The sequence below is a fragment of the Vulpes lagopus genome, chromosome 3 (genome assembly GCF_018345385.1).
Source record: "Vulpes lagopus strain Blue_001 chromosome 3, ASM1834538v1, whole genome shotgun sequence".
Lineage (NCBI taxonomy): Eukaryota > Metazoa > Chordata > Mammalia > Carnivora > Canidae > Vulpes > Vulpes lagopus.
Genome location: NC_054826.1, coordinates 148,999,600 through 149,026,226, shown reverse-complemented (window position 1 = coordinate 149,026,226; position 26,627 = coordinate 148,999,600). Strand labels below are relative to the sequence as shown.

The 26,627-nt window shown below is 35.9% G+C and overlaps 1 long non-coding RNA gene across 1 annotated transcript in view; it reads right to left on the bottom strand.

Annotated features, from left to right (window-relative positions):
- Nucleotides 1-26,371, bottom strand: part of LOC121488117 — a 224,086-nt gene extending 197,715 nt beyond the window's left edge. Inside the window, exon 1 of the long non-coding RNA XR_005986983.1 lies at nucleotides 26,128-26,371. This is a non-coding gene — a long non-coding RNA (uncharacterized LOC121488117). The remainder of the gene's footprint in view (nucleotides 1-26,127) is intronic.
- Between the last annotated feature and the right edge of the window lie 256 nt (nucleotides 26,372-26,627).

The window sequence follows — 26,627 nt, the reverse complement described above, 5'->3', positions numbered from 1 at the left end:
CAACCACTGGACAACATCTACTCACCATTGATCATGGATTCAGTCACATAAGTGCAGTCTAGAATATTTTTATTTTCGAAGTATCTCCCAACATAGATTATTTTTGTTTGTTTTGTTTTGATGTTTGGACTTTGGCTTTCTTTTATGGGGGGAAGATCCTCAACTCCTGGTTCAGTATTGTTTATATGGTTAGCGTTTAGCAAATTCTTAATGAATAATTGAATTAGTTGAAAACAAATGGGTGTATATACTGGTGCTGCTTACATCATCTTCCAAGATAGCATTTTCTTCCCTCACTTCTACTAAAATAACTAGAGTACAAGTAGATGTTCACAGCATCATGCCCTGCTCCATCCTCCACAATTGTATTAATTGGGAAACTAGTCCCCCAGAACATTGTACACAAAAGAATATGCCTTTAGGAAATGTTGAGTTAAACAAATTCAAACAGGCTTTTTCACTATCGGACTTCTCAGAGTCTTTACTACAACTAATGCACATTGTAAATCCTCAAAATTTAGATAGTGTTGGAGTGCCTGGGTGGTTCAGTCAGTTGAGCATCCAACTCTTGGTTTCCACTCAGGTCACAATCTCAAGGTCCTGGGGTCAAGTCGGGCTTGTCCTGCTCTCTCCCCCTCTTCCTTCCCTCGGCCCCTCCTCATAAGCTCTTGCAAGCTCTCTAATTAATAAGTAAAATCTAAAATATACATATTTTAAAAATACAGCATCTACAGCATTTTGCAAATTTATTGGATCATGCATCCCACCAGAAACAAAGCTCTTTGCATGGAGTTTCTCTCAAGTTAAGCTTTCCACAGAATATGTGTATCTATAAGAAACAGACTCTTCAGAAGCAGAATCCATTAAAAATTCAAATGGAACAGGAGGAATATGAAGAGGTCAAAGAAAGTACATATTTTGCAAAGTTAGATTCCCTAAAGGGTAATTTTATTTAGACTTACTATTTACTTTCTATTACACCTAACACTAGGTTTGTATAAGTTTACAAATCCTGAACCACCATTATTTCAGACAATATGCTATGTTTATTTCACTTTTTTTAAAAGAAGGCACTGATTTTGGGGCCTTACATAATCTCAGGACTTTAAGTAGAAGGCCAAAGCTCCTCATAGTCAAAGTAGTTAGATTGATGATTAGAAGAGAAACAAAGGATATTCCTGTCCTACTGGTCTTAGCACAGGTCTATTGGCCATGTGAATAAAATTTCTATCAAAAGCCAAATGTTATCCAAATACCCTTACCAGTTAATAGTATCTTACTTAATTTACCAGGTAAGATTAAATAAACCTAACAAGGTACTGAGGGCATGGGCCACAGAAGTTATACACGTAGGTGAGGACAAGAGGATGGTTGAATGTTGAGGTATGTCTCTGGGGAGGATAGCTGTAACTGGGCTTCTTGAAAGAGGTGAGGGGAAAATCTCATCAGACAGAAGGATCCAACAAAATGGGAATGAACTGCAAATTCCACTTGGTCCATTTTATACTTTAGTCTCATGGTGGCCATAATAACAGATCTTAAGTATTAGAGTTTTGATGGAAAATCAGGAGACCTAAGCCTGACTGTGTAGGTAATGCTGGCTAAAGGTACAAAGATACATAGGAAAGGAAATGATGTCCAGAAGGGACACTGAACTTAGCAAATATGAAAAGTTACTAGTAGTATGGGGTTCCCAAAGGCTGCCTGCCATAGGCATTCAAAATTAAAATGAAACAAAACAGCCTATCCCATTCCGCCCCTCTCCTTTCTCCACTTCAGCTCAGCCTCCATTCTTAGCCTTTGTCCCTGAATAAAGAGGGGATAGAAACCAGCCTGACTGTCTCCACTGTTATGACAGATTTTCATACAGATATTAACACATGCTGTCTTTGTCACCATTGTACCAGCCTTATTTTATTTTTTCAAGCTATAGAAATATAGACTATCTGAATAGTATACAAAACCCCTCCAAACATAGGAGGCTTATTAATCGTTAATGAAATTACTTGACCTTGAGAGTTAGTCTGTTTATGGAGAGACTTCCCTAAACTTCGAATCTGCAATTGCACACCCGAATCTAGTTCCTTTTGTTCTGCATTTTCCCATTATGCTCCTTCATCCAGGCTTTTACAAATGTCCTGTGGAGGGCTTCTCTTCAGGAGAAGCATGGCTGTTAAGCATGCTAACATCCCTGTTAAGCATGGCTTCCTGAGACAAAGCACTCTCTTCGGGAACCTCATTTTGGAAGATTTCAATGGGAGGTTTTAAAAGGAATTAACCCTGAACAAGACTCCACAGTGCTGAGGGAGGACACTGCTCCAGACGAGCAGAGCTCACACTGACCAACATGATGAGTCCTCATCCCACTGTCTTGCCCACCACTCCTAAAATCAGAGCTGCCGAAATCTGCTCTTCCTTTGTCTTCAGAAGATCTAGTTTCCCCTGGATCTTCTCCAGGATAAAACCCACTCATTTCCTTGACTTGCAATGTCCTCTTGAAAACTAAGTAATGAAAGCAGATGCTCTAACTCAGACACATATTTTCCCACTCAAACATTCATCACAGCTTCCCACCCAAAGCTGAAGAATTATCTGCTGGGAAATTCACAATCTCTACAGTTCAGAGAGAGGTTGGTCAGGCTGTTCTTATGGGTTCCATAACTATAACTTTCAATTAATCTAAAATGTTGTTTGATAAAGCCTTGTGTACTCTCTGTTTTGACTCCTATAGGATATCCACAGAAAAACAGATAGGCTTTTCTTTCTGAGTGCCCTGTATGCTCTCTCGTATTCATGCTACTTAAAAACAGCAAGAACAAAGATATTCCTTTTCTTGGAAGAAAAACCTGCTACTTGGAGATTACTTTCCTCGGCCAGTCACAAATGAATTAATACACTTTCAACTGAACCCCTGAATGACACCTATAAAGACAAAATCTGAAAAAAAAAAAAATTACCCTGCATATTCCTGATCTTTCTTCCTCCTCCAGGAAGTGGGGGAGGAAGGAGATCATATAATTGGCAGGTCATTTCTACTTGTTTCCATAAACCAAAAGGTCCTGTATCTTGAATGTGACTTTATTTATAACTGTATTATCTGCTATAGACCAAAATTTTCAATGTTAAATAATCCAGAAAGCAGGCTGTTATACTAACCTTGTGTTTTATTGAATGGCTGAGTCCAAAAAATAAATAAATAAAATTAATTAATTAAAAAGACTCACATCCAGTATTTCATGTGACTGCTGTTTATCCTCCATGGCATGCACAAACTTTTTTTTTTTTTTTTTTTTTTTAGAAATTGCGGGAAGTGTCAAGACCCTTACTTGTTACAATTTAATTTTCTGCTGCTAAGGCAATTACAGTTCAATGAATGATGATTCAAACACATCGAAGTTTTCATTACTCTTTGCTTAATTTGTCAGTTAATGCCTTTGAGTTCTATGGTTTCCCCGGCAGTCTTAACTTGCCATTAAAAACCTGTCAAGGAAACAACCTTCTGATTCCAGCGGGTTTAAAGAGTATATATCCTTTCATTGTTAAGAAAGTTAGAACTTGCTCCATAACCAAAATATTCATACTCTAGGAACCCATGGTTAGGAAAGGTTGCAATAATTCTGGATTAGTGTTTTTCTAATACAACAGCACTGCAATAAATACCAGAAATAAGAGTTCATGCTTAAGATACTATATATCATAAAAATGTTACTTTCTATCAATGTTTCTTAGTGGTTTATGGTTACCTGATAAATGTTGGACTTTTACATTCCTCTCCATGTCCCAAGCATCTATTACATTTACACATTTTATACTTCTCTAATATTTTTGCAATACATTTTCCTGAATCGGCTGATGACATTTAATAGAATGTTTAAGACACAATATAAAACCTTAAATGCATTTGCTTATTCTGGGGGAAAAATGTGCACATAGATTGGATTTCAAATTAAAACCTACGATGGTGTACCCAACATTTCTGCTTCTGCTGTACATATTAAAATATAACCAAATGCTTCTTATGCAATACTGCAGTATCAGTACAAATAACAAGCTCTCATACTTACAAGCAAGCTAGATGATTAAGGAGCTATTAATGAAGGGAAACAAAACCACAGCGCTGGGATGTAATAGTCCATGAAATTCTTATTGGTAGAAAGAAAATCTGCAGTAAATAAATATTAACCTAAATGCTATAGAAAACATAAAGCAAAAAGAAACAAATGTATTCTTTAAACTAAAATATAGGTTAAAAATTGCTGACAATGTAAGGAAACTCTATTTGCATACTACAGGGCTCCATCTGCTGTGGAAAATATAAGCTGCAAGAATGATTTAATATTTAATAGAAGTAGTAGCCACTGTTAATTATAATTTGCACATTTACAAATCAGCACTGATAGCAATACAAATTATGAAATATAAGGGTGTTCTGCTGGATACTAGGGAAAATAAGATGACAGACAAAGTTAATGGAGTATCCCTAACCACAGCTCTGTCAGAACACATCAGAGAACTAATCCAGTTACAAAAAGCCTGCAATGGAAAATCTATTTAAAATATTAAAATGCTGTTTGGTAAAAGCTTTTTCATAGTGCATTTTACTTAAACAGTTGCTTATTGCTCATGGGTCATTAGCTGTACACCCAGATGCATTCTGCAAACTACCATTTAAAAGAATAGTAGAAATTAAACAAGAAATATATTTCTGCAGCATTTTTTCTTGATATATAGAAAGAATTTACTGAATATCTAGTCCAGAGATGGAAAAAATAGTGTGTGGCCACAACGTAAGTGGAAAGCTGTAGAATTAAGCACTACATTTTGCCTACACTGAGCCATAAAATTCAACACAACTTTTCCCTCTAGACCTGATCTTATTCCCATTTATACTTAGATGCTAATAGTGATGATACAAATCGACTCTTATTTAGTAAGAAGACAGAAATTACCATTGATTTTTTCATTAATCTTCTATTTCACCTCATTTCTTTCATCATCATATAATATGGATTAGTGGTGGAAGCATTTTATACACAATGTTTTAATGGTAACTTTTGTTCTCTAAATCATGAACACTGCTAATTTTAACCTCTAGAATCCCTAATTTATACAATTGATCCTTTATCCAAACTCTGTCAATGTACTATGATTAGGAAATCCTTGCTCCATGACCATTATTTTTAATGTATGCCAAAGATGTTTCTGCATCTTGAAAAAAGAAATGTAGAACAAAGGCTATACTGGGTATAGGGTTTTAAATACATGAGCCTAAGCAAGCCAGACTGTTACAGATCACATACAGATGTCAAATTGAACACTGTCACAGTATATTAGGAAATGTTAACATATATTTAAGTGTCTACTTAAAGTGTATTATCAAGGAAGGGGCTGAGTGTAGGTAAAGGTCGAAAAACAGTCTCTGAGTCAAATACTTCTAGATGTTTTCCTGGACATCTTCTTTTTTTAAATTTAAATTTTCATCTTTCAGACAGTGTGTCTACGATGTCTTATTGTCTTAACAACTTCATGCCTTTGTATTACCTGCCTGACCTCTGCATTATTTCTGGATTAAAGAATTGTTTTACTTCACTATTAATATGCTATTTCATCTGCTCTTGGATGTCTTGGATGTATTTTTCTTTACCAAACACATCTAGGATATGTATTCACAGCTACAACCCAGTAAAGGACCATGAGATATGTACTTCATTAATTTGGGACCTCAAAGTTGCTACAACACTACTAAAAACACATTAAAAACATCTGCATACTAGTAATAGAAACCTATCAGAAACCTGTCTTCATCAGATGGAACACATACACACATACATGCATGCACATGCTCACGCACACACACACACACACACACACACACACAATTATTTCTCCTAAGAATTGACCCCATAACCCTACACTACCATTCAGGTCACAATTTCAAATATATACTATCCATTCATCCAGAGAAACCTGAGCTGAAATATTTCAGTGGTATCGACTTAGTCGTATTTAACAATACCCACCAGGAACAAGTACCAGATTTTTTCTGGAAGAAAGCACCCTCATATTAGGCCCTCAAGATGTCCACAGAAGAAGTTCAACAAAATATGACTTCATAATAAAAAAAATTACCAGGCACACGAAGAAGTACTCCACTATTTAGGAGAGTGAGCAGAAACAAACTGCAGGTTCAAACCCTAAGGCCTTTAGAGTTCTGAACATATTAGTTATAGAATGTAAAATAACTATGAATGTTTTAAAAAGAGAAAAAAATCAAGATATGTGAACAATGAACAAGACACTATCGAAAATGACCAGATATGAAAGCTAAATAAAATATTTTGAAATAATACACATACACACACATTGAACTTTAAAAATTTGTGGAAGGGAATTCTGATACTGGTAAACTTAACTAGTAAATATGGGCATAATTATGTTAGAATTCATAGGAAATTCAACAAGAAAGTAAAGAATCATGAAGTCAAAACCCAAAAGAAGATAAACGCACAGAGTAATCAATCTACATTTGAGTCTAATTTCCTCTATGGCCGCCTGTATTTCCAGAACAAAGAGCTGACAGAGAAGCTGAGCAGGTATCTTAACAGTCACATGAGTCTAGATGGAAAGAAATCCAAGGCCAGAACCTGTGAAGTGGGGAGGGACTGGCAAATCTCCTGGGCTTGGGAATAGGGCTGAACAAAACATAAACTAGTCACAAATGATTGAAATCCCTATTTGAATTAAAGTAAATCTTGATGACAAATGCTCTTAGCCATTTGTCAGAAATAAACAAATTTTCTCTCTTGGAAAATAGTATCACTCTAAGCCTCAAGTTATCTCTCTATTTTTTTTTATATGCAGAGATGATGATTTAACAGTGAAAACAAAAAGTAACAACTAAATATATAATTAAGCAAGATGATGTAATCAAAACTTAAGAGAAATAATAGAACGTAGAAACAGATCCACAGAATCTGAATAATGGCATTATCATCTAGCAACCTAAAAATAACTATGCTCATTATCTTCATATAAATAAAAAATAAGAGCAACAATTTTAGCATGGAATGTAAGCTATAACATTGGAAATTTCAGAAATGAAAAATATAATCATACTTAAGAATTTCATGGCTAGAATTAACTGAAGACTAGACAAAATGAGAGGGACTAGTAGTGATTTAGCATACTCAAACATACCCAAGTTATATTAGAAAACATATCACTATGTTAATAGAAATATCAATGTCAATAAACAAAAACATTAATAGAAAATATTCAGGATACAGCACAGAGGGGAAAAAGTATAGGGTGAAAAACAGAAGAATATAAGAATATGGTCAATGCAGTTAAAATGTTTAACCTTTATCTAATTAAAGCCCTAGAAGAGTTAACAGAGAGAAAGTTGAAATGTTATTTGAAGGTTACCTGAGTGGCTCAGTTTGTTAAGCATTTGCCTAAGGCTCATGTTATGATCTTAGGGTCCTGGCATGGAGGCCGACCACCAGCTCTCCGCTCAGCAGGGAGCCTACTTACTTCTCCCTCTGCCTGCCCCTTCCCCCAACTCATGCTTTCTCTCTCAAATAAATATTTTTAAAATGTTATTTAAGAAAATAACTGAGAATGTTCTAAAGCTGTTGACATAAAGCATATTTTCAAAAAGTACTACAAACTTTGAGATATTAAAAATATCATATCCAAGCATACCAAGGATCCTATAAGCAGCTAGAGAAAAACGATACCTTCAAATGGATTTCAATGAGACCAACAGTTGACCAGTTGACTTCCCTGCTCCGCCAACACACACACAAACTCAAAGCCAAAAGGCAATGGAAGGATTTTTTAAGACACTAAAATACCTGCTGCCGTAAAATTTTATACACAATGGATAGAATCCTCAAAAAAGAAAAGAAAAGAAAAGTAAAGACATTTCAGAAACCAAAAAAATCAGGCCTGAACTAAATAAAATACAAAAAGGTATTATTAAGAAGAAAAAGAAGATTCCATAAGTCATTGAAAAAACATTTCTAAATGTCTAAATAAGTTGAGAAATATAGCAGGTTCATGGATAGAGTAGCATAGTTTAAATAGTTTTCCTCAAAATTAATCTTAAGAGACAATAAAATTCCACTCAAAATCCAAAGGAAATATTTGAGATGCACATTTGTATACGTGCAAGGTGCTGAAAACAGCCAAGACATTCCCAGAAGGAGTGGTGGCAGGGTCAAGGTAAGTATAATATTCCTATCAGAAATCAAGGCTTATAATCAAACTGTATTAATTAAGCCAATTACGTATTTGGGCAAAAATATAAAAATTAATTTTAAAAATATAATCAAATGCAGTATGCCCAGCAGTTCTGTAGATCCATGTCCTGCTCCCACGGCACCAGACAGACCAACAGACAGTCCGGGGCCCCTGCTACCCCCACCCCCCACCCCAGGCCCAACCTCGGGAACCACCTCCTGGGCCGCCCTCTGCCTCCGGGACCAGCCCCCACCTGCCTGGCGCTGGGCTCCGAGGGGTGACCCCCCCGCCCCCAGACAGGCCAGCGGGACCCCCCGGGGGAGGCCGCCCCCCGCCCCCACCCGCCCCAGTTGCGGGGGGTCCAGCCCCGGACGCTGCACCAGCCACGAGGGACCTGGGGCCGAGCTGCCCTGCGCCCTCCGTCTGCCCCCAGGGTCCCCCACACACACACAGGGTCCCCCCTCCGCGGCTTCCTGCACAAGCTGGGTCCGCAGGGGACCCCCTGGCTCACCTGGCAGGCGGCCCGGGCTGGGCGGGGGGCATCTCGTCCTAATGATGGGGGAACATGGGCCCGCTGAGGACGCGGCAGGGGCCTGGGCAGCAGGTGCACCAGTCCTTGAAACAGGCCAAGGGACATCCCTCTGGGGACTCAACTGCCTCAGTGTCCATACTTCGCTAAGGGCCAAGGGCAATCCTAGCCCGACCCCGGGATCCTGTGCGCCGACTTTAACACACAAACGTTCCTTCAGACATGTGCTCTCTCTAAACCCCCAGAGATGTGTTGGCCGTTGTCCTCCAAGCACATGGCCGCCCATACACATCTGAAGGGCCTCAGGGCTCAGGTTTTATTTGATGGTAATAAGTGACCTTTTCCCAACAGCAGCTGGCCCCCTCAAGGTCCTGGAAACCCTGCTTCCAAAATTCCTTAGGGAGTAGGCTCTCCTCAAACCCCTCCCAACTGCCAGGTATATAACCAGCCACCCCTCACAGGCCCGGGCAGCAGCTCTTCCTGCCCACGGTCCTGTCCCTGGGCTTTAACAAAACCACCATTTTGCACCAAAGTCCTCTCAAGAATTCTTTCTTGGTGGTTGGCTCTGGACCTCACCTGTATTCCAAAACTTCGTCACTAACGCCCATCCTCCAGCACCCTCAGGAGCCTCCCGAGCCCACAGGCTTTGAGGGGCCCCTCTGGCACCACCCTGGCAGCAGGGCCTCTGGCTGAGGCTCTCCCTGCAGCCACTAGGCAGCTTTCTGACCACCGGGAGCCCTCTCCCAGGCCTGGACCAAACAGAAACAAACCTTTTGCCACACAGAGACAGAGTCCAGAAATAGGTCCACATATACCCACATGTGACAATGATATTGCAGATAATTGAGGAAAGAAAAAACTAGTCAATATATTGTATTCAGAAAATTGATCATCCATTTGGAAAAAAAAATCAGATCTCTTCATTTTACAAAAGTACATTCTAGATGGATTAAATACATATATGTGAAAAGCAGATCTCAAAATTTTATTAGAAATAGAAGAGAATATCTTTATCACCACTGGTAAAGAAGGATTTCTTAACCAAGAACCCAAAACCTACTAACTACATAGAGCAAAGCTGATAAGTTCACCAATGTTCGTATTAAATGATTAGCAGAACATTTCCTCAGCAGAACATAATGACTATAGGCCTACTTTCAGAAGCTAGTGACCTATCTTTACTCACTCCATATTCAAGCTGTATTTACCAAAACTATTTCAGTATGTTTCCACATCTGTTTTTTTTTTTCAGTTGTATATCTTATTTTATCATGTTTTATGTTGCCCACTTTTTTGGTTAACTTGTTATGTACCACTGTTAATTGTCCTGCATTAAGCAAGGCTTTTATTCTAGATAGGCATGATTTACACTTAGTGGAACACTCAATCTTTAAAAAAATTTTGACTTTGTTATTTAATAAATTATTAGCATATATTCCTCACTCAGAAAAATAATAATTAGCAAAATATTTCATTAAAAAAGTTCAAACAACCATAAACTTAGAGAAAGCATTGATAACATATGTAACCAAAACAGTTTACTTTCCATGATATACTTAAAAATTCAGCAAATCAATAAAGGATAAATAACCCATAGAAAATGAGCAAAAGATATAAGTAGGTAGGTATTTCACAGTAAAGAACATACAAATGGTGATAAATATTTTAGAAGATTCACAATTGCATTACAACCAATGAAAGGCAAATTAAGGCTTCAATGTGATATAATTTTACCTCCATTAGACCAGCAAAAATTTAAAAGCCTGACAGTATTGAGTAATATGAAGTAAGCAACAGTGGCGTATAGAATTTTTTTGAAAACTTGAAATCACTGCTATAGATTCTGCTGAAGTTTTGAAAAAAATAAAATAAAATAATGTGTTTCAATAGAATTGCCAGCCCCAGAGATTGCCGATTTGTGGTTTACTGTCATCGTAGTGACTGCACCAAATCCCTGGGATTCTTTGGTGGTCTTCCAGCAGATGCTATTCTAAATGATTCAGTGCTAATGCAGTAATTTAAAATAATGCTGTATGCCAAGTAATAAATTATCAGAACTATGTCATCTGAACTTCAACTTTATTCAGCCAATGGTAAACAAGTTCGCTTGATTTTTTTCCTTGGATTTATAAAAACAACTGTTTGAGGCACACAGGGTACTTAAGAACACTTATTTAATTTTATCTATTAAATGATATTTAATAATGTGAAGCTTCTTTATAGGCAACAAAAATGAGTTACAAATTTTAAAAAGTATTGTTCCTATAATAACCATAAAATTATCAGCTAAACTCAAAGAATGAGACTCAGAAAAAAAGTCAGCTTAATGTTTAGGGCAATGTTAAGGAATGAATCACATCAACTACTCTGCTCCTTGTCACCATCTGGAAACATAGTATCAAGCCCAGCAAAAAACAAAAACAAAAACAAACAAGAAAACACATCAAGTCTCTTGAAAAATGGTAGACTTTATGACTCTGCATATTGGTGGCCTTAGTTTTTTCATCTGCTAAGTAAAGATATCACTACATTGCTTTTCCCTGGTTATTATGAAATTATGAAGACAAATTAATAACTTGGCAAATATAAAGTGCTCTGTGCCTGCTAAGCATCAGTATTTGGGGAATCAAATACCTTAACTGGAAGCCTAACAATTAGGTGTTCTTTTTATTTGTTCCACATGAGGCAATATGACAATTAACTACTTAAAAAGAATGCGTGGAATGAAGTACTAGTTCCCTTTTAACTCGGGACTAAAATGAAGTAAAGGATTCCATTCTTGGCATAAATCAATTCAAAACAACTTCCAAGATATCTACCAAAATTTTCCTTATGTTCTTAGGAAAATATACACTGTAAAACACAGTAGAAAAAAGATTCAATAGTCTTATACTTCCCTTCCCATAATTCTAGTATTAATCTATTAATTTAGTCAATATTTTATTCAACTTCTTCTACTAAAAGAAGATACAAAATAAGACTGTGTTTGGACTTGGCCTGAGAAGAAAGCTTATAGATAATCTCCTCTAGCTCCCCTCTTATCCAGGATTTCATTTAATTACATCTCTGACAAATGACCATCTACCTAGACTTTGTTGGAATACTTTCAGTGAAAGGGCACCTTGTTTGTAAATGATGGAAACTGCCTCAATTGTTTCTAGAATAAGAAACTGAAAATTCTCTGATTTGAGTCCAAATTCACCTCATCCAAATCTGTATCTGTTCTTGCTGTTTCTGCGCTCTGAAACAAGAAAAAGTAAACCTATTCACTCTTTCATGATCTTTCAAAATTTTGAAGTAGTTTTTCATATTTTTTGTATAGTTATCTCTTGTCTAGTTTCTGTGTGATATGTTTTCTGCAACATCACCAGTGGTATTATATGTGACCTTCTGAATGTAAGGGACACAGAATTGGACATTAGACTTTACATGTGATTTAGCTAATGCTATTTTCAGGAGATGCTTGGCCCATGATCTTTTTCCACTGATGGAGAATAAGGTATTTGATTAGTTTTTCAGCAGCAATGACACACAGACAACTACAATTCCAAGAACTTTTCCAGCCTATCAAAGCAGGTTGCCCTAATGCTATCTGCATCCATTTTTTTAACCTAAATTCAAACTATTTATTATTTTTGACTCAGAAGTTTTATACATTCATGTTCACATTGAACCTTGATGTCATATGCTATCTTAGAAGATCCTGTTCCATGGTCTATAATTTAGATAAACCAGCTTTATATGACTTTATGCAACTATTGATGAATAAAGGTTAAAGGTAGAGTCCTATCATATATTCCTAGGAAACTCTATTCACTTGTACACAATCCTAGTTTATTTGTAACCTCAAAATCACCCCTTAATCTATCTAATTACCAACATATGACCTACATTTTTTTTATCTAATCCAGGTGAAAGTCCTGTTTTTGCTAGTTAATATCCTAAAATTAAGATGTCCTATATTTATGAGAGTTCTTCCATGTCATTATTACTAATAATAAATATTCCTTAAATGTGTAATGGTTTTTCCATAAGGCCTTCGCTGTTAATCCAGGCTTCAGTTCTGTGCCAGATAATTTATCACTTAATTATTGCTTGTTGTGTGATCAGAAACCTTCATATTTCACTTATCTTCACAATCTCACTGCCTTTGCACTGCTTAATTTTATTTAACTGAAGACGGAGGAAGAAAAGGCAGGAAGGCAAGCATAAAAAAAGGAAGAAAGGAAGGACAAGGAAGAAAGGAAAGAAGGAGGGAGGGAAGGAAAAAGGGAGGAAGGAAGGAAGAAAAGGAAAAAGCGATTGAGTTTCATCTCTTCATCTAGATTATAAACTCTGAAAAGTAAGAAAACCACCCTTTGTGCACTTTTTTACCCTGAAGTACTCATCTCAATATTGAATCCCACGTAAGGACTAAGAACAAACCTTTAGAGACCATTGAGGCCAGAGTTGATACCATCTATGAACTGATATAAGTGGATACAAGGGGATAATAAGAAAAAGTTGAATGAATTAAAGTATTACAGCAGGTTGTTAGAAGATGTGCAAACCTACAAGGCAGTGAAATAGCTCTCTAGGTATCCTGAAACAGTTTTGACAGAACTGAGAGCATATTGAATCAATCTGTAAGATACTCAGCTGCTGACACAGAGGAAAAGGAAAGGTTACTCCTGCAGATTGATTAGCCAGTAGGTTCTATACCTGGTGAATGAAAAGAGGTATTAATGAGCCCAAAGTAGAAAGAAACCTCTTTCCTGGAGTTAAAGTTGGGGAGAAAGGTCAATGAAGGAAATGAGGTGAACCAGGAGGGCCAATCAATTGCAGGTCACAGCGGATCAATTAGAGCCCCATCTGCAAGACTCCCAACCAGAAACTCAGAGTCAGCTCTATCTCCTCTTTTTCCCTCACTCCTCTATAGGTCCCAAGACCCATCAATTTTAATCCTGAAATCAGTCCTTTCCTGTCTATTCAGATTGCCACTGCCTTAATTTAGGCCTCATTTCTTGCTTGAAAATTGTAATGGCCTTTTAACTAATGTCCATGCCTTTAGGCTCACTCTCTCATCCTAACTACTGCAAGAATTATCCTGTAAATCACAAAGCTGCTCATGACACATTTCTAGACAAAGTCCTTTGATGGTTCCTAAATTACCTACTAGATATACTTCTTGGCATGGCATTGGAGATCCTTCATTATCAGATTTCAACATATTTTTCCAAATCTCTACCAAGCTCTAACATGCACTGTACTTTAGTCACCACAAATGACTTCCTGAGCTTCCATTCCTCTTGCCTTTCCTAAAAGTTTTCCCTCTGCCTGAAAATTCCTTTCTCCTCACTCTACTTGACATACTTCCATTATCATTTAGGGCTAAGCCAAAATGGCAAGTTCTTCTTAATGATTGCCCCACTTACCCAACCTCTTTTCCAAACACATTATTCCTTCCATCTCTATACTTCCATAGTACTTTCCCATGCATCTTATTTTGTACCTATTGAATTGTCATTGCTCAAAGGTTCTCAGTAAGTGTTGAATGAATGAATGAATGATCCATAAAATAGGTTCACTAGGATAAAGTACAATTTGACAATAAAGGAAATGATGATATCTATTCTCTCAGCTATTGCTTTGAGTCATTCTTAACATGGAGTCCTATAAATCTCTCTAAAACCACACAACATATATAATCAGGATATACATATATGTTTATTAGAATATATACTTATAAATCTTTAGGATAATATACTTTGATTAATTTTTCATTCAGAATATTTATCATTCTGAAACATTCAAATATGCAGCAATCCTACCTCCACTTATCCATCCCAAAAATATTTGTACCAGGCACTGTTCCAGGCACTGGGGTTATACTGAGGAATAAGATAATAGAGGTACTATTGTGAATTTTACATTGTAGTGGCAGTAGCAGTGACAGACAATAAATAAATGAACAAATAATCTGATTTTAATAACATGCTAAGCACAACAGGATAATGTGATAGCATGGCTATGTAAGGGTTTGGTTAGGAAAGCACTTCCCAAAGAGTTGAAATTTGAAGAGCGGCTTAAATTGTGAAAAGGAGTTCACCATGGAAAGATATAACTAATGAGTATTTCATTCTGAGAGAATAGCAGGTGCAAAGTCTCTGAAGGGAAGATGACCTATGTCTGAAGATGAGAGTTGACTGGTGCTCAGTAGAAGGGGAGCAGGAAGGTTGGGAGTATAGGGCTATGTAGGATTTTATAAGCCAGGAAGAAAATACTTAATATTATTTTTAGTGAGAAGGGACACCTAGGAGATTCCATTGTAGGTCATTAAATTTGTGACTGACCAAACCACAACAAAAGCTCTTCAACATGTGATTTATGTATAAATGCCTGAATTATTTGGTTAGCACAATGGTTTTGAACTTCATCCATATTGCTGCAAGTGTCAATAATTAGTCTCTTTTTTATCAGAGTAGGATGGTTAATTGGTTTAACCAATGAACATTTGCACATTTCTAGTTCGGAGCTAATAATAATAATAATAACCTATGATAGGCATTCATATAAAAGTCTTAGTGTATTTCTTTTATCTAGAAATGTTTCTATTTCTGTTGAATAAAAACCTAAAAGTTGAATTTTTGTGTTAAGTGAATATGTTTTATAAGATATTAACAAATTAAAAAAAAAAAAAGATATTAACAAATTATATTCCAAAGTAGTTGTACCACTTTCTATTCCCATCTGCAATATATGACAATTCTGATTGTTCCATACTATTGGCATTCGTGTATGTAGAGTTATCCACTGTGATGTTAATGTACATTTCCCTAACAACTAAGGATGTTGAACATAATTTCATGTACTTATTGGCATTTTGTATATCTTCTTTTGTTTGAAGTATTCTCAAATGTTTTTCTCATTTTAAACTGGATTTAAGTTGTTAATATTGAGTTTTAAGAGCTTTTTATGTATTCTGCATGTAAATCCTTTAGCAGCTAGATATATTGCAAATATATTTTCCTAGTCAATACTTTGCCTTTCCATTTTCTCAATAGTGCCTTGTGAAGAATAGATGTTTTTAGTTTTCATAAAGTCCAATTCATCACTTTTCTTTTAGTCTATGCTTTTAGTGTGCTATATAAGAAATATTTTCTCATCTCAAGTTGGTGAAATTTCTCTTGTTTTCTTGTAGAAGATTCATAATTTTAAATTTTATGTGTAGGCTATGATTTATTTCAAATTATTTTGTTATTTCTTTTCTTCTACCTAATTGGATTTAATTTTCTTTTTCACTTTTGGTCTCTTAAGGTGACATTTTAGATCACTGTATTTAAACTTTTCTTCTAACATGCTCATTTAAAGCTATACATTTCCCCTGAAGCATGGTTTTAGCTAATATAAATTTCCTTAAAAGTTCTGCTTTAGGTGAAAATTTAATACATTGCTTTATCATAATCATTTAGCTCAAGGTATTATATAATTCCCCTTTCTTATGTTTTTTTTTAATTCTAGAAAGAGCATGTGTACGTGTATGCCCACACACACAAGTGGGGGAAGGGGCAGAGGGAGAGATCTTCAAGCAGACTCCTTGCTGAGTGCAGAGCCTGACACAAGGCTTGATCTCACAACCCATGAAAAGACCCTTGAGATCATGCCTGAGATGAAACTAAGAAACACTCAACTGACTGATCCACCGAGGTGTCCCTAAAATTCCCTTTTAATTGCTTACATGATCCACTGGTTAATTGGAAGTGTGTTGTTTAATCTCCAAATATGTGGGGATTTTCTAGATATCTGTTATTAATATCTAATTTAATTCTATTACAGTAAAAAAAAAAAAACTACTGTTTGGTTTAAATCCTTTTAAATATGTGAAGATAGCCCCAAAACGCACTTGCAAAAGATTTGTATTGTACAGTAGTCTCCAAATGTCAATGAGGTCAGATTAGTTGATATTATTTTTCAAGATTTCTACATTACTGATTTTCTGTCTAGTTGTTACATCAATTGCTGAAAGAATGTTGATATTACCAATTATTATTGTGGATTTTTTTTCTATTTTCACCTTTCAGTTCTATCAGGTTTTGTCCATGTATTTTATAATTGTTATTAAATGCATACACATTTAAGATTTTATTTACTCAATGAACTGACTCTTTTATTATCCCTTTAAAGCTCCATTAATAGTTCTTGTCCTGACATATACATTGTCTGATATGAATAAAGCCACTATAAATTTATTATGCTTTCATGGTGTAAATTTTCTATTATTTTACTTTAACTTACTTGTGTATTTCTTACCAATGGCATTTAGCCATCCTTTGATTTTTTTTTATTCAATCTAATAATCTTTACCTTTCAATATATATGTTTAGGCTATTTATGTTTAGTAATTTTGATATGGTTGGAATAAAGTCTACCACCTTGCTATTTGTTGTTGGTACTTTTTTCCTTTTTTCCTTTAATTCCTTCTTTTGGAAAGACTGATTTTTCTTTTGAGTATTCCATTTTATCTCCTCTTTTAATTTATTAGGTACACCTTTTCATTTTATTTTTCTTTTCAGTCGTTGCTCTAGGGTTTACAATATCATCAATTTATCACAATCTACCTTCAAATAATATTACTGTACTTCACAAATAATTTAAGAACCAGGCAGAAGTATTTTTCCACTTCCTATGCCCCATCCTTCCTGTAGTACATTTTACTTCTGTATTTTTAAGAGTTCTCAATGCATTATTAAAAAAAAATCTTAAGTGAAAAAAATCCCTTTATACTTAACTGTATATCTACTATTTCCAGTAATCTTCATTCCTTTATGTAAATTTGAATTTCCATCTTATATTATTTTTTCTTCAGCCTGAAATTTTTCCTTTAACATTTCTTGTAAATATATATTCTAGCAATAAATATTTTTTACTGTCTCAAAATATCTGCATTTAGTCTTTATTTTTGAAAGATACTTTTGCTTAATATAGAATTTTGCTCATTATTTTTGTTTTGCTTTGTTTCATTTTGTTCTGTTTTCTGATGGTGTTATTTCCTCAGCATCTAAAAGATTTCACTCCTTTAAAAATAATAATAAAGTAAAACTTAAAAATATGTCTTTTTGGAATACCTGGGTGGCTCAGCAGTTAAAGCACCTGCCTTCGGCCCAGGGTGTGATCCTGGAGTCCCAAGATCGAGTCCCACATCGGGCTCCCTGCATGGAGCCTGCTTCTCCCTCTGCCTATCTCTCTGCCTCTCTCTCTCTCTCTCTCTCTCTCTCTCTCCTCTCTGTCTCTCATGAATAAATCAATAAAGTCTTTTTTTAAAAAAAAGTCTTTCCTTTGTCTTCTAGTTTGAGTTGTTTTTGGTTATTCATGTCTTTACATGTTTACGGCATGTTTCCTTTTATTCATCTGGCTGCTCATAGATTTTTCTTTATCATTGATTTTCAGCAAGTTTATTATGATGTGCCATGGTGGAAATTTCTCTGTATTTACTTTGTTAGGATTTTGTTAGGCTTCTTGGACCTCTGTGTTCATACTTTTTGCCAAAATGGAAAACTTCAGCCATTTTTTTAAAATAGGATTTCTGTCCCACTCTATACTTTTAATGGGATGCCAATTAAATATATGCAAAATTACTTAACATTGCCCATAGATCTGAAAGGCCCTGTAATTTCTTTTTCTAGTATCCAAATTCACTGATGTTTTTACTTCTTAAATGATTAATATGCTCTTAAATCCACTGAATTATCCATTCTAGATATTGCAATTTTATCTCTAGAAGATTCTTTTTTTCTGTTATGCTTTCTACTTCTCTACTTATTCATTTTTTGTCTCCTTTAAATTCTTGACATAGTTATAATCAGTATTAATTTATCTGTTTTTTCCATCTTATTTCTGGATCTGTTTTTACTGTTAGGGTTCACAGTATCCTGCTTTTTCATGTCATATATTTTTGGTTAGAAGTTGAACATTGTGAACACTGCAGTGTTCAGTGTCCAGATTTTATTGCTCACCTTTGAAAAATGTTAGTCTTAGACCTGGTAAGCAGTTAATTTACTTGTAGATCAGCTTGGTTCTTTGGAGGCTTATTGTTTTTGTTTTTTTTTTTTATTGTTGTTTTTTTGTTGTTGCTGTTGTTGTTGTTTTTAGGGCAGGTGTAGAGTAGCCTTTACTCAAGGGTTAATTTGTTCTTACTCTTAAGGCTTGGGATCTCTGGAATCTTTATCAACCATGAGTGTGCCATGAGGATTCTCTTCATCGGCTGGTTGCACATCAAATGGCCCCCACCGTGTTGAGCCCTGGAAGCTTTTTAGTTTATAATTCCTTGGTAGTTGTTCTTTCCCAGAAATTGTCCTTTGTCAAGGCTTGTGGAAATTTTGCCCTGAACACATGTAACTTAATATTTAGCTAAAAATTCAGTGGTACTCCACACAGGTATGTAAAGCTCTTTCTCTGCATCCTCCCTAATTTTCAGTACTTTGTTCTACAAAGTTTGGTCACTTCCCCAAACTCTAATTGCTGTTACAGCTCAGCAAGACTATTGGGTTCTGCTTGGTTCCCCTCCCTTTGCGGTAGTCTAATAAATGTTTCTAGGGAGAAAACAGTGTTATCACAGGGCTTGCCTTGTTTGTTTTGTACCTTTCATAGACCATGTGTGCTGCTTTTTGTCTAACATCTGAAAAGAGCTGTTCCACATTAGCCCATTTTTCTAGTTCTTTACTCATTGTTTATAGCAGGAAAGCTAGTCTAGTACCAGTAGCTCCATCATGGCCTGAAGCAGAAGTTCATCCATGGATAAAAATAATAAATATATCTCTGAAATTACATCTCACAACATAAAAGTAATTCTCAATCCCCACAACTAATAATGCTATATCAGTAAGGGTGGTCAGGGCCTAAAATAAGCTATGTTATGAGTAATTTCTGGCATACCCGCCGCATTTTATTTTATTCTCCCAAATTCAAAGTAAGATATCAGAATACCAGAGAGGAAGAATACTGTTATGGAATGAATAAATGCAAATAAAAAAATCTAACTTTCACTTTACCTGCAACATAATTCACAATTAATTGCAAAACATCAGTGTGTCCAAACACTGGTGTTAAGAACTGCTATTAATTGAAAGGCAAAAACCCAGTTCTAACACTTAGAATACATAACTCTTAAAATCTGGTTTCCAGCAATGTCTTCGGCCTCACCTTTCTCTAGTCTATCTTTTCAATATCATGCTCCCACCTCAATGAATTTCACATCATTCCCAGAATGCTTCATACCTGCTCAACTCAACACCTTTACACATGTTGCTTCCTCTCTCTGAAATGTCTAATTTTTGTTCTGCAAGTCAATCCTTACCCTACTTTCAAGACCCCCAACCTTGAATTAATAATTAATCTAGTGTTAAAACATTCATTGAGTGCTTTCTATGGGTCAGGTACTCTTAGAGTTCTTCATATGTATTAACCCATTTAAAACTTACAGTAACATTTTATGCTAACTTTAAAGATAAGGAAATTAAGCCTTAGAGAATTTAAATACTTGCCCAAGCTTACACAGCTAGTATGGAGGAATCAGCAATATAAATCCAGATCTGTATGACTCCAGAGCATGTGCTTTTAACCAGTACACTTGTCATTCTTAAATTTTTGTTACATGTCAGAATTACCAGGGAGTTTTCAAAAAATCTCCAAACCAGTTAAATCAGAATTTCTGTGAATTCTCAAACATCAGCCTTTTTAAAACTCCTGCCAGTAAATACCCATGTGTAGCCAAATTTGAGAATCTATGTACTACCCTATACTTTCCCTGCAAATGAATTTTGTATTGGTCAATGAAGTCCCAAGGCTGTAGCCAAAACCAAGATTATTATACTGGGATTTAGCATTTACCAAATGATTACCTCTTATATCACGTGGAGGGACAAGGAGGAGGTAGAAATCAATGGCTCAAAGCAGTCACAAACCCAAGCACCAGGCAACTGTTGAGTAATTGAATATCAAAAGTCTACCATTAAGGCAATAATAAAATATGCCTGGCTTGTTATTGTAGTTGGCTGATTCTGTCTAAGTTACTGTTCCCTAGGCATTGTAGGATACCATAAAGTAAATAAGAGACATTATAAAATTGCTTTGTAAGTATAAGTACAGAACATAATACTGCTATATTATTAAGTACAAGCATTGAACACTGCACAGTATTAATAACCTTTGAGGGAAAGGGTGAAATCTGGGCTTAGGCTCATGTCAGAGCAATCTACACCTATCCATAATTATTGAGGAACATAGCATTTATATATCAGATGAGAACATGATTCTTTTAAATCTAGCGTCCTAGCTGCCTCCAAGAATAGCCTATGCCCAGTGATTCAGTAGAACTCAACACACACCCACACACACCCACCTCCCCCACCATACACACATTATGTTTCTAGTGACTTGCTTAGAATAGAATTCTTCCCAGCCTCAGTAGGAAATCAGACTCAGGATTAGAAATAATGAAATTTGATTAACCCCATAAATTTGTTTGAATATTTACAAATACAAATGTGTCTAAACTCTGCCTGTGTTTATCCCGTTATGAAATTCTAAGATACATAGGTTATTTAGTATTACTAGTGTTCAACCAAAATGACACTTTTTAATATCACAGGTAATAAGACACTTTTCCTATAGAGAGTAAAATTGCTTTTGAGAAACTTAAGTATTTCTTGACCGTTGTTTTGTTTTGTGAAAAAACACACATATTAATGTTCAATAGTAAAATAGAATATTTTAAATTTACGCACTTTATAAATATGCATTTAACATCCTCATTTTCCAACTGGGGAATATATTTGTCAGGTCAGAGTAGGATACATTACAGTGGCAAACAATCCCCAAAGTAATGGTGGTCTAAAACAATGATGGGTTACTTTCCAAACAAACAACATCCATTGCAGACCAGCATTGCAGACTTTAGGTTTGTTATCCACACAGACTTGAGCTAATGGAGGCACTCTTAAGAGGTGCTGACACACAAACAAAAAGGAAAGAGAGCATAGTTGACTACTCCCTTTAAGCTTTATCCAGAAGTAATTTCTGTTTTCATGTCTTTGGATAAAGGAATCAAGAAAATCCCAACCTACCATGTGTCTAAAAAGAGAAACAGAAAAACTTGGTAAACAAAACTGATAACTACTGCAATCTGCCCTTCTGATTCTCAAACATTTTATTCATTCTTATTCTTCTATACAAAACATATTCATATCTACCCACGAGAACTCAAAAATTTTATATGATTACAGCATCAAACTTAAAGCCCAGGATCTTGAAATAATGTACAGTGGTCTATCATTTATCATTACTCCATACAGCAAAGATAACGGACACACAGATCTCTTGTCTACTCAAGTCTAAAATCTTGGGCAAATGTTTTCAGGGTCCTTATCCTAGAGGTAGGAAATACTTCTCAATGAGGCTCAGATTGCTTCCTTGTTCATTGTGGTTCTTTGGTTTGTCTTCTAAAAGTTTATTCCTCTCCATTATACTCTTTAGCCACATATAAAATGGGCATCAGGGAATATGCCCTCCTTTGAGCTGAGCAGCTTTTCAACCTATTTCTTGACCTCAGACAATTATAACTCCAAAAGTCATTTTAAATCTTGAGGGGTTTTGTAGGCTTATCCTTTCCTTGGAATACAAGATTCTTAAAAACTTAGTAGGCCTCTTACCAATTTTGTTACAGTAATTATCATATACCAGAAATTATAGCTCTTTTCTAAACAGAATTCTCCGATTTGCTATATTCCTTTGCTTTATTGCCACCCCCACCTCTGTCTTAATTGCTGGTACTTTGGGAATATCAGGTTTCTCCAGGTGATCCACAACTTCAATATCTTTTCTCTTAGTCCTTTTGGTTCATTTGAAAGTATTTGCTGGCTGAAACTTGATCCATCCAGAGGTTTTAACAATAGGTGTCCCTTGCTACAATTATAAGAATTTCTCATTTTTATGCTTTGCTGTTTGAATTGAAAGCAATTATGCAAGTCCCTGTGTTTTTTGGACTCTCTATTCCTTTTTATTCCAGCTTGCAAATATACAAAATCTTTCAATAGAATAAATTAGTCTTTCTTGTAATGCCTTGTCAAACACACCCAATGTAGCCAATCATGCTAGCCAGTCCCACATATTTTAGGTTATTTGTTAGAGCAGCATCCCAAATTCTAGGTACCAATTCTTACGTCAGTCAGGGTAGGCTAGCTTATGCTAAAGGGAAAAACAACGCCAAATCTTAATGAATTAAAAAGGGGTTGGGGGTATGGGAGCTTTTGCTTCTTCATGCTGCATAACCATTGCAGATTGTCAAGGATAACTGATCATTGCTGTCATTCATTATCCCAACCACTATTTGAAAAGCTGCTGGTCACCACTCTAGGCTTCAAGAAAAAACATACTAAATCACAAACTGGCTCTTAAAGCATCTACCAAAAGTGATATATATCACCTAAGCAAAGCAGCCATACCTAATTTTAAGAGGGTTGGAAATACAATGAATGCTACCATATGCCAGAAAGAAAACTAGATATACTCGATAAACAACACTGAATATCACAGAGAAGTACTTTAAAAAAAAGATTTAGCGACTTAATAAGTGATAAAATAACTCAACAAATCAAAGGAAGAAATTTCCTTCTCATTGCCAATTTACACTTAGAGAGTTCCTAGATTATAGACACTATACAACACCAATAACATGTGAAGAAAGTCTTCTAACAGCTTCCACTCAAAAGAGAATCATCAAAGCACTAATATATTTTAGCAAAAATAATCTTTTTATTCCTACATCTTTTATTTACCAGAGAACAGAACTTAATCTGGAAAAGTTTCTTGGATAAAGTGATTTGGAGCTTAGATTTTTTTTTTTTTATTGCTTCTGAATGTTTTATCTAAGCAAGCTAGATAATCTCCTGAGATAATGTGGGCCACATGCACCACATACACACAAAGACACACACACACACACACACACACACACACACACACACACACCTGGGATGGGAGTAGCACAAAAGAGAAATTAGTGTTTTACTTATGTATAACCTTGGGCGAGTCACTTGTTATTACTTGCTAAGCCATCCTAGTCATAAATGTTTGACACCCACATACACTTCAGGGATGTTGGAAGGGTTAGTGAGGCAATGTTGAGAAGTGCCTTGAACCATTAAACACCAAGGTACTAGAGCTGATTTAAGAGATCATCTTTTTTAATAAGACTCAATAAACTCATTGCTTGTTCCTCTACTAAAAAATATTAACAGGAGCTACAAAATGCCACCATTTAGCAGAATTAGCAGACTTTTCTTTAACATACCTCAACTGCATAATAAGTACAATTATGTCCCATTATCCTGCCTTTCCTCAAGCTGTTCAGTACCTAAAAGCTCTTCAAGCTTTACTATTCAAAAGCTGAATATGGGCCATCAATTTCTCCTTCTGTGCTGCTTCCAGTTACCACAGCCTGAAGAGATCTTCAAAGAAATAGTTATTCACCTGGCACTCACTCCCATCAATAACTCTTTACTGCCACAGTCCACAAAGCCAATTGGAGTATGTTTATAAGACTCAAAGGTGGAGCAAAGAAGGAGGGTGTGCCACAAAACTTCATAAGCAGTGCCAATGCCCACCTGGCTTGACCTTAACTTTTCATGCCTCAGTTCAACTGCTCACTATGCTCTCCTTGGCCTCCTTTTAATGCCTCATTCCGTTATACTAGTCTTAGTGCCTAGAGTAACTGTCTAATTAAGAACTTATTCATCAATTATACACCAATGTATTCACAAATGTGATTTTTTTTTTGCATTTAAAAGTAATTTTTTCTCAAGCTGTTAAGATTAAATTAGGAAAAATTGTATAATTTGTGTGATTACTCAAGCCCCAAGCCTACCAATACCAAGAATAATGTAGATCCTTATCATATGACATGGTATGTGGTTAACCAAATATTTATCCTCATATTAATGCCTAGTATCTGAAAATGGATTATAAACTTATAACGAATGAGAATTTTCACACCAAAATAAGCAATATATTTTTTTCATTGAAAATATACTTTAAGGTCATGATGAATCTTAAGGTTATTTTTAAAAAACTATTATTACACCACAGGTAGAAATGGTAGATTAGTTTTGTTAGTGGCCCAAATTAATGATTTTCTTGTATGAATACCCCTTGCAATGCCATTTCATAAGCTCCTCCTACCCTGGCTCTGGCTGCAGTCATGTGACTTGCTTTGGCCTGTTGGACAGAAACAAGCCTGACACTAGCTGAAGTTTGAAAAAGTACTTGCATGTTTGTGTTTCCTCTCTTGCTCTTCTGCCCTCACCTTCCCAGGCTAGCCCACTCGTGGATGAGACATGTGGCATAGAGCCAAATCAACCCAATTTTCCCAGCCAAACCCTCAGATGTGTCAAGAATGTAGATGTCTTGATGAGCTATAACTGGCCATAGGTAGTCTCACCAATCCCAGTTCAGATCAGGAGAGCCATGAGTGAGCCTACAGACCCATGAGTAAAAATAAATATTTACTGTAGTACGCCACTAAGGTTTTGAGGTTGTTTGTTACATAGCATTTTCTTTGCCATAGATAACTGATACACAAAAGTAATTAAATAGGTATTTGAAAAAATAATAAAAATAAAAATAAATAGGTATTTGAAGTTAATAGAATGCCAAACATAAAGTTCATGATGCCCAAAAGTAGCCTTGAAATTGTTAATACAAAATTCTCTTGTAGAGTTACATGGTAACATATTATGAAATTTCTGAGAAAAAAAATATTAATTTAGAATGTTCTTTAAATGTCATTTTACCATATTGAGCAAGCAAACATCGCTTCTGAAAGTCATTTCACTCCTCTCTTTTTTTTTTTCTATGAAACAAATAGATATGCATGCAAAGCTAAAAGGACAGTTTGAGGGAATGAAAAGAACCTTAATGTGAAGTTGTTCAAAGCTGAGCAGTTAAGGCAGCTATGCCTGCAAACCAATTATACTTCTCCTGGGCACTCACACTAGATGTAGCTAGAAATGAGAAAGGCCATGAAGGGGCCCCAGAAAACTTCTCTGACAGCCTCTCTCAGACTGAAGGGTGTAAAGACTACCTCATCTTAGAAACAGTGGGTTATGCTCTTGCCTACACTGGGGATCCTTAAACAACAAAATTCTACTCAGTGCTCAGAATCTTTGCCCTTCAGAAATTTTGAAATGGGATATTCTAATAGCAAATCACCAAACCGTTAGTGGTTATCCATGGAGTGCAGGACAGTACACAAGTCTAGCATCCTGCCAACCACATCAAAGACTTCAGTTTGACAGTAATATTTCTTGGACTTTGCGCTGTACCTGCCTGCAAATTTGAGTTGCTGTCCTGGAAAAGTAGGTGTCTCAGATGTCCTCTCAGTCAGGAGCTACAATGTGTTAGAAGGAATGAAAGAGGGGCTCAGTCAGTTAAGAGTTCCACTCTTGATCTCAGCTCAGGTCTTGATCTCAGGGTCATTAGTTCAAGCCCCACATCTAAAAATAAAAATAAAAATAAAAAAATAAATGATGTGATTGCTCTGTCATGTTCATCCACTTGATACCAAAACCTTCACTCAAGATCTTTAAAATCCCCCCTCCTCATTGCTCCAATTACCTTACAGTTAAGTCTCTTCTCCTCTGAACAATTCACAGGTACTGGCTTACTTATCCCTGTGAAGAAGTCAGTGTTACTATCTTTAAGTTATAGTGTGAAGAAAGAAAACCAGAACTATAAAGCATTTTACCCCTGAAACAAAATAAAAGCAACATTCAGACAGGAATTTCTTCTGAGTCCCACTCCCATGCTTTTGATTTGGACACTG